The sequence below is a fragment of the Nannospalax galili genome, unplaced genomic scaffold, assembly GCF_000622305.1.
Source record: "Nannospalax galili isolate Female #2095 unplaced genomic scaffold, S.galili_v1.0 scaffold33, whole genome shotgun sequence".
Classification (NCBI taxonomy): Eukaryota; Metazoa; Chordata; class Mammalia; order Rodentia; family Spalacidae; genus Nannospalax; species Nannospalax galili.
Window position 1 is genome coordinate 7,471,510 of NW_008335436.1, and position 9,702 is coordinate 7,481,211.

Here is a 9,702-nt window from a genome sequence, read left to right on the forward strand (position 1 = left end):
TTCAATAGATTTAAATAGATATTTTTAGAAAGCAGAAATGGGTACTGTGTATATGGAAAGACACTCGATTGCTAGTCATCTAGAAATTATAATAAAAATTGCAATGAGACATCGTTTCATGCTAACATGTACGTCCATCATAAAAATAGAAACAGCCAACACTGGTTAAAATGTCAGAAGGATGAATTTTACACTGTATTTGGCAAGTAAATACATGAGGCCAATATGTAAATCAGTCTGGAAGGTTGTGTGTTTGTGTGTGTGTGTGTGTGTGTGTGTGGATTCTTGCTTGACTTGGTTTGTTGATGACTGAATACCTCATTCTGGCAGGATTATAAAACTGCATATAAATATTTACTATATGACCTAGAAATTTCTCATCATTATATACCCTAAATAAATATATCTTCACATGAAATATTTACCCACTAATATTTATAGCAGCATGATTCATAATTACCAACGGCAGAAGTAATCTAAATGCCCTTTAATAAGCTGATAAACAAGCTCTGTTGGAACCCATACTGTGGACTATCCTTGAGAAATAGGAACAAATTTCTAATATCAAAAATAATAATGTTAATCTTAAGCATATCATGTAAGTGAAAGGTTTATTTTGTGCTTCCATTAAAGGGAATTGTGGAAAATGTACTATGTCAGAAATCAAAACTTTTGAAGCAGGTTAAGAATCATGTAGGATTTGAAGGCAAAGAAGCTGCAGGTAATATTTTGTGTCTGGTTCTTATGTTGCAGAATTGTTTAAAGGACAAACAATAGCCTAGAACTGTAGAAATTTTTGTGTCATTTACTGGGTCTCACCATTTGTCCAAATTCACAGAACTCAATAGCAAAAAATGCTAACTTTACTCAATGCAAAAATTTAAAACTCAATGTATAAAAACCTTGGTGATAAGGTTGACCTTCTTAGTGTTTTAAAATAATTTGACATAATTTGAAGGAGATCTATAAATTTGGGCAGTGTTGAGTCCAGCTCAGCTTTGGTAATGGATGATAGCAGGGAAACTCACTAGGAGAGTTTGGTTCTTAATAATAAAAACTAAAAGCAGAGTTCCTATATGATCCAGTATTACTAAGATGTAAATATCTTAACATCAGTCTGTTCAGGAGACATCTGCATACCTCTATGACGCTACAACACTGTAATAGGACAGAAATGGAGGCAAAATTTAATGAGTCCAAAAATCAGTGACTGTGTTAAGCAAATGAAGCAATTGTCGTACTTTGCATAAAGCAGTATTATTTACTTACATGAAATAATGGAATCCTCTTATTTTCCACAGTTCTACAACATGAATTGAACTGGATATTACTATGTTCAGAGGAATAGACCTGGCAGGAAAGTCAAATATCAATTTAGTTCAGTCAAAAGTTAAATATCAAAAAGTTAGTTTTATACAAATTAATAGTGAACTGTTTGTGAGTACAACAGAAGAAATCTGGAAAATTTTGTTCAATGTGTTATTACAACGACTTGTGTGGTGCATAGTAGGATGACTATACATATTGATAAAGCATTCCAAATTGTACAAAGTTCGAAGAATTTTGAAAGATCTCATTATAAATAAGTGAAACATGTTTGAAAACATATGTTTAATCGGACTCAGATCTTATACAGAGTATTCACATATCAACATAGTAAAGAGTAGCCCACCAAAATGTCTAACATTAATATTTATTTATTCATTTAAAAATCGTAAATAAATTTGTCATTGTTTTCATTTGAGTTTCATAAATCATCTGGGTAGAAAATCTGTCTGTAGTTGAGGAAACTGAACCAGAGTAAAGTTAACTAACTAGCACTGAATATGAAACTGGACAGTATTAGAGCTAAATATAATCTTATGCTATAAGCCTAATTACTCTGATATTCCTTATTTGTACTTTCCTAAACAAGTTCCCAAAAATTCCTAAAAAAATATTTTATTCAACAGACTGAAATAACCATTAGAACTTTCATTTAATAGATTGAAACTGATTTTCAGACTACTTATACATGTTTAAAAAGTTGGAAATGTAGGGGAATCAGAATTAAATTTCCATGTTTTAGTCTTTAAAATATTTTCAGTTATAATACAGAAGTATTGAAATACTTTTATCGAGTCATCATTATATCATCTATTAGATATTATATGCAATGCATTTAAAAATAGTCATAGAATCTCTCTCTAATCTTTTATTTTGGTCTGCTTCTAAGATATTGAGTTAATATATCACCAGGATACACTTGTTCTATGTATCTAACAGTGTGATTCATCACCATAAATACACGAGCACACTGATAAAGAATTACTCAATAAAGTTTGAACAGCTGGCAAGAATATGCAGAATTAGGTAATGGATAAGTTTAATGTGTTTCACTCTTTAATTTATTCAATTCAGAGCAAGGGGAGATGATGTATTTGAAACTTCATAAAAAAGTTAAAACTCACAAACTGCGTTTTTTCTATTGTCATTTTCATACTGATAAAAAACTGAAATTTGAAATGGCTTTCATTTGCAAACTTACAGCTTCTTGGCTATCTATCAGTCATGAGAATGTCTCTTCGTATCACTCATTTGAATACCCCTGTTATATTTAAATGTCTATTTGTTATATTTAAATTTATTGTTCTTTTTATTCCCCAAAGTTCTGTTTACTTCTTAGCTAGTAAAAACAAAAATAAATAAATATAAACTAGGAACAAAAGAAGATTAAATTATCTTTATATTCCCAGTTTATGTTTGTTTGTTTTGCAGAAATAAATGTGTATAAAGGCTTGTAGCTAGGGGTTTTTAAAGAATTGATTTCCCATATAGCTGTGGTAAGGTTGAGTAACTCACTCGTCAAAATATGAGCATTTGTGTTTGATTTTTCCATTGTCCAAATAGGCAATAACAAGCTCTGAAAATCTAGAAAATGAATTTTTACCTAAACTCTGCTAGTTTACATTTGTTCCTAAAACAAATGTCATTAAACACACTTCTTGAGGTTTTCCATAAAATTTCCATGAAAATATCCTCAACCTGATTCCAATGAAGGGCATAAGCTAACCACATACTTTCATCTTCTTGGAATTTTCCTCCCTACCACGCAGATTTGAGATATTCTTGACCCTTCTTCTTTATTTCATTAGAAGCCCAATTGAGCATACAATTAACCTGGACTAATATATAAATACTGATCTTCACTAGACTATTAAGTTTATTGAATTTTCTCATGTACGGCTTTAACCACACTTGAAGTTTTTATGTCATCACCAGAGTTTTAGGAAAGTAAAATTACAAATGTTCTGGATCTTACATTTACTTCCCCAGTGCTGACTGAGTGTCCTCTTGCTTAAATCACATTTTGTCCACCCTTGATTACATAGGTTCTATGGCATTTAAATAGCAATAATACATAGAATATATACTTTTGATTAGGATGTATTACAAGAATATAAGGGGTTTTGTTGGAAACAGAATGTGATGTGCTCCAAGTAAAGCTATCTTTGCCTTGGGGACACATGAAATTAAATAGTGTCATAATTAGCTTCAGAGATCAACTTGACACAAACCTACATACCTGGGAAGAGAAAATTTCAACTGAGGAAATTCCTCCATTTGATTGGCCTGTTGCCATGTCTGTCTGTGGAGGTTGACTGTTGATTGGTGTAGGAAGGTCCAATTCACTGTTCACAGTGCTGTACATAGACAAGAGGGCCTGGGCTCTGTAATAAAGATAGCAGAAAGTGAGTAATAATCTCTCCTTCAGTCCCTGCCTCCAATTTCCTGCTTTGAGTTCCTGCCTAGGCTTCCCTCTACGAGGATAGACTGTAATCTGAAAGTCAAATAAACCTGTCCCCCTCCTAATTTGATTTTGGTTAGTCTTTTTATCACAACAGCAAACAAGCAAACTAGAGCAAATTGAGAATCTGTATGAACAAGTGTGTAACCTTCAGGAATTCAACAGTAATCTCCTATTCACCTTACTGATAAATATTCCATTTGAACACGTTCAATTCTGTTTCTGGGTATAGCGTGCTTTGGGAAATTGGTTTTGGGAAATCTGGCTACCACAAATGTAATTGTATATAAGACTCAAGCAATTGTACTGGAAATCCATCACTGTGAGAGACACTGAAGTTAGTGGTCCTAGTAAAGACAGAATTCCTGTGGCATTAATGTTTACACAACAAGAAGATCTATTCACACTTCACTCATACATTGAGGCAGTCTATATCCCTGACTAGGGATCAGGTGTCCAAGAGATCCGATAATTCTCCCAGCCTTTTTCAAAATTATCTTTTGAGTTTTTCTCACACACAGAGTCATAGTACATTTAGGTTTCGCTAACAAAAATATTAAAACCTAGATGATTAACAAAAAGAACATTAATTTCTCATACTTATAGAGGTGTGGAAGTTCAAGATTACAGTACTTGCTGATTTGGTGTCTAGGGAGGGCCTATTTCCAAGGGGTACCATCTTCATGATGTAATGTCCAAGTCCCTCCAGCATTATTGATAAAACAACAACTATGTTCTTAAGTATTGCCCTCATGATTTAGTCATCCAAAGGCTACAGCTCTACAGAGTATTACATTGGGAAACTGGTTTCAGTGTGTGCATTGAATGGAAATAAACATTCAGATGATAGTGCATAGATCCCTTAATGAAATATTTGCACATTTCATCCTGTCTTGGTCTCTGCTTTTCATAGGACTAGACTAAAGACAAAAATATCCTAGAAAGTTCCTGAAGAATAGCACTGGGACCCTTTGGGAAAACTCAACACAGTTAAATTTATTTATATTAATAATAAAGATCATCAATAAATTGTGAAAACTATTTCCTGATGCATACTCAGGGAAGCTTTGCATGTATGAAGTTTAAACTTCAGAATTTTCAAATATGATAAAATCTTTATCATTTTCATAAAATAGCAAGAGCTTGAAGATATTTAAGTAAATGCCCCTAATATACAACAAAGGAAGATGTAGCTCTGATTCAAAAGTACAACTTCTGAGAGCTTGCGATTCTTCCTTCAGTGTCCCATCTAACCAGACCCCTGAGCCACTTAATTCAGCTGAAGTATTTCCAGCATTATCTACCTTCCTCAGCCCAGCTACTGCTCTATCTTATTTTGTGCTCCTGTGTTGTTCCTCCAAAAGTGACAGAAACTCATTACTGATGCAATAAATATGCATCAATGAATCCACAAATAGACAATTGGTATCTGACTTTCTACTGCTTATACCCCCTCAAATTTTAATGCATTATTCTTTTTCAGCTTAACATTTATAACAAGTTTGCTTCTTAAATATTTGACAAAATACATCTCAATTTTGATGAAAATAGAATGAAGTTTATTGTAAGAGCTAAACTGAATTCTTAGAGTACATTTTTTCTAACAAAAAATTAATTTTTAAGAATAAAACATGTCACTTTTACAAATGTGTGTCTCCCACATTTCTGAATCTCATTTTGTTTATTGCTGTGGAAATTACTGCTTTCCAAACTGTATCCCTGTGCTGAGTGAATCAGAGAAGCACAAGTGTATTCAAAGCTCTCATATTTAGCACAAGAAAGTCTAGTGTGGGAAATTATCATTCAAATGACAATCTGACTCTACTGCTTATAACACCATAAATAGGGTATTAAGTACTAGTTTTATGCAGTGAAAAGAAAGGTTAACACATTTAATCAATTTAAGGAAGGTGAAACATGGTTTGTTAAGCATCATGTCAGTTTAAGCTCAAATTCTTAATGTATAAATAGTTTTCCAAAATATAACTTGAAATCATTGCATTATGCACACTCCATTTTTCTACCAATTTTTACTGAGCACTGTTTGGGTGCCTGGCATTTTGGATCTTTGCTTGTAAAATGTTTTTGGATCAGGTACATGATGTAAGAGATATTTTCGAATAAGCATACATGGTTTTTAAAATTGTGAACAAATCATTTAATGAAGATTTCTGGTGAAATGGCAACTATATATATTCTTTTGCAAAGTTAGTGCAGTCACTGAAAAATTACAGAATATATTCAGCGCTTGCTTTGTCGACTGAGAGACATTCAAGCGCATACCTCTGTTGGGGAGATATAATTCATTAAATTATCTTACTTATATCTACTTGCAAAGCCCAGTCCTTGTTCACTTGTCTCTGTGCACTGAAAAGAGGTTCTAGGATTATTAGAAAAGCATTTGCAAACAACTGAGCCTAAGGATTCCTTGAATAGTTATGTGAATAAGATTCTTTCAAATACTATTTGATAAAAAAATTATTAAAATTTTGTTGTTTAGTGTTGGGAAATGAATTTAGTCTCATGCATGTCAGGCCAGTATTTTTCCACTGTTCATCCCATTTCTAATAAATCATTTTTATTTTATGTGCATTAATGTTTTGTATGCATTCATGTGAGCGTACCAGGTGTGTCTGATACCTGCAGAGGTCAGAGGGGGGCAATGGATCCCAGGAGCTAGAGTTAAGGACACTTGTTGGCTGCTATCCGGATGTTAGGAACAGAATCTAGGTCTTTTAAAAGAACAACCAGTGTTCTTAGCCACTGAGCCATCTCTCCAAATCTCCCTAATACATTGTTTTTAATGAGAAGCGACATATATTTAAACATAGGTGTCTTTCCTATTAAAAATAATGTCATCATTTTCAAAATTTGCTTTTTCATTTAGTAGTCTAAAAATAAGTAAAATATAAATCAACATGAGGTTTTTCAATTCCTGAATTCAAAAATCATTGGAAACTATAGTAATGAATGGGCACTGTAGCTTTAATTAAGTTAGTTGCTTTCCCATAGATCATTGATACTAAACTGAAAATATGTAGAATATTATAAACATATTATTATAAATAATATTATATAAAATCAATATTGCTTTCTGTGAGCCAAAGAAGTCTAAAAGTACTACTCAAAGATATGAGTTGGCCATTTGTATGGATGAGTTCCAAGTAAAATGAAGAGAGCAGTGGTTCAGCTCATGAGGTTGAAGAAGGAAGCAAGGATTTAATTGAGAGCTGTGCTGCAGGTGATTCATGTTATACTCTGCTATAGATTCTGCCTTCATTGTGTGTCCTGAGATTTTCAGTGAGCCTGGATTCAAAATGAATGCACTAATCTCTTTGGAAATGGAAGACAGCGTAGCACTCAGGGTGTGGCATGTCTACTGCTCAGTCCTTTTGTATGCATTTACAGTGAGAGAGATGATGATCAGAGAGATGTGAATGTAAGTAAATGGGTATGAGCCAATTAATAGCCACAAACATGCTTGGTGCAGACAAAGTAAATGTTTAAAGAGAGTAGTGGCGTTAAAGAGAACCACACATTCTGCACTAGGACAGCAGGCCCGGCATGCTGATGGTCAAGATCCCACCATTCAAAGCTCTAATTTGTGAAATGTAAATTGAACTTTTCAAAGCAGAGGTCAACTGAGAATGCCACCACAGCAGTTTCTGCTGTAAAATAACTAGTAAAGTGTTTTCCCATGGTCAGTTTTAAAGGAACTCAGTGACCATAGAAATAGTGGCTAATGGGCCGAGGGCACACCTTGAGCTCGAAAATAAAAAAGCAAAGCAAAGCAAAACAAAAATATTCGACATTGTTGTGTATGTGGTCCTGGTTTTTCAGGTGTAAAATGCAAAAATGAGAAAATCATGAATTTGCAAATAAGCTGAAGGGCCCAGGCAATGGACAGCCAGATAATACTGCAAGCAGAGGAGCCCAGAGAGAAAGAGCATGGCAGCCTGAGGATGAAACTTAAGATCAATGGAAACTGGAATGCTGGCGACACCAGGACTCTGGTGCATACACTGATCAAACTGCAAGTGTGGAGGCTCCAGTCCGTGGAGTAGCTAGGTGAGCCGCAGTCAGCAGAAGAGGACGGGAAAGACTGTCCAGGACTATAGTTCCAGGCGACTCCGTCACAAACCCCAGAAACCGGCCATGGAGCTGTAGGATTTGTATTGTCCCAGCTGGGTTTGGTATTGTTTTGATCTGATATTTCATCACTTAAGGTATTCTTACTCTGTACATTATGTATTGGCAATAGGCAAGTTATTTTTTGATGTTATGGAGATTCACATTTAAGAGATTGTCTAGGCTCAGAAGAGACTTGCATTCACCTCTTTAAAGTGTGTTGGAATTCTTAAAGTCTATGGGGTCTTTTGAAGTTAGACTGAAGCTCTTTTCCTTTGGAAGATGAACACATGTGAAGACAACGGGAGGAAACAGAACTTCCAAGGGCAATGTTTGATGTCACGTTGACAAGAAGTAGACTTGTGATCGTGAATATTGATTGTTGAACTAACAGGATCTAGAATCTACCTAGGAGGTACACCTCTGGGGAAGTCTGTGAGGGAATTCTCAGATTTGGCTAATTGCAATAGGAAGATCCACTGAACATGTGGGTTGCACCATTCTGTAGGCTGATATCCAAGGCTGAATAAATGAAAAAGCCAGCTGAGAACAAGCGTGCACACATGCTTCTCTGGATGCCATGTAACCAGATATCTCAGGCTCCTGGCACAATACTGATTCTTCTGTTGTGGACTGAAACACTTCTTTACTCCTAATCAAAGTAAATTCTTCTGCCCTTAAGTTTCTTCTTGTCAGGTATTAGTGCAATGTAATGTGAAAATGGCATGCATATTCTAATACATAATTTTAATAATTATTTGTATAATATACAAATAACTTCTATGGTGAATTTTAAGAAAACACACACACACATAAATTTCCATATAAATGTATATATATACATACATATATCAAGTCAATATTAGGAAATTTAAGGTTATGAATTTGAAAATATTTTGCTTCTGTGGTAGTCTTAATTATAAGAAACACATTAGATTGGAAAATCACACTAAAATAAATCTGAAGCATCTAGTTTAAAGTGAAAGTTAAACACTATGCTGATCATGCAGTTCTCTGAATGACAATAAAAGGAAGTGCTTAGTTTTAGTCATAAAGTCAATATTAGGAAATTTAAGGTTATGAATTTGAAAATATTTTGCTTCTGTGGTAGTCTTAATTATAAGAAACACATTAGATTGGAAAATCACACTAAAATAAATCTGAAGCATCTAGTTTAAAGTGAAAGTTAAACACTATGCTGATCATGCAGTTCTCTGAATGACAATAAAAGGAAGTGCTTAGTTTTAGTCATAAAGCAAATAAATTCAATAAAAAATGCATTTCAGAAATTCATCTTATGTTTCACCCAAGTCTAACATTTTTCTTTAACAATTTAGTTATACTTTCCAAAGAATTGCTTTAGCCCTCTGAAAAGATTTTTGACATGCAGATTTCATGATGGCCAACACTGACCATGATTAAAAAATCCCTCTTGTGTAATTCACTTCATTTGAGTCTAGGCTAATGACGTATCATTAAGTAATTTGCTTCTAAGGAGTAAAATTCCAGTGGTCGTACTGAGATTTTCATAATAGATTTGACAAAGACATAGAATGTGTCTTGATTAGTTTGGCCCAACATTTCCTACACAGGTATACACTATACAATACAATTAACCAAAATATATGATGGAAGATTGTTATAATACCACCTCCATTTGGTTTCTTTTTAAAACTGATTTACTTATTAGTTATATTTTTGTGTGTGAGTATATTACCTACATGTATAAGTACATTCGTGTCCTCCAGTGCCCATGGAGGTCAGAAGAGGGCATGGGGTTCCCCTGG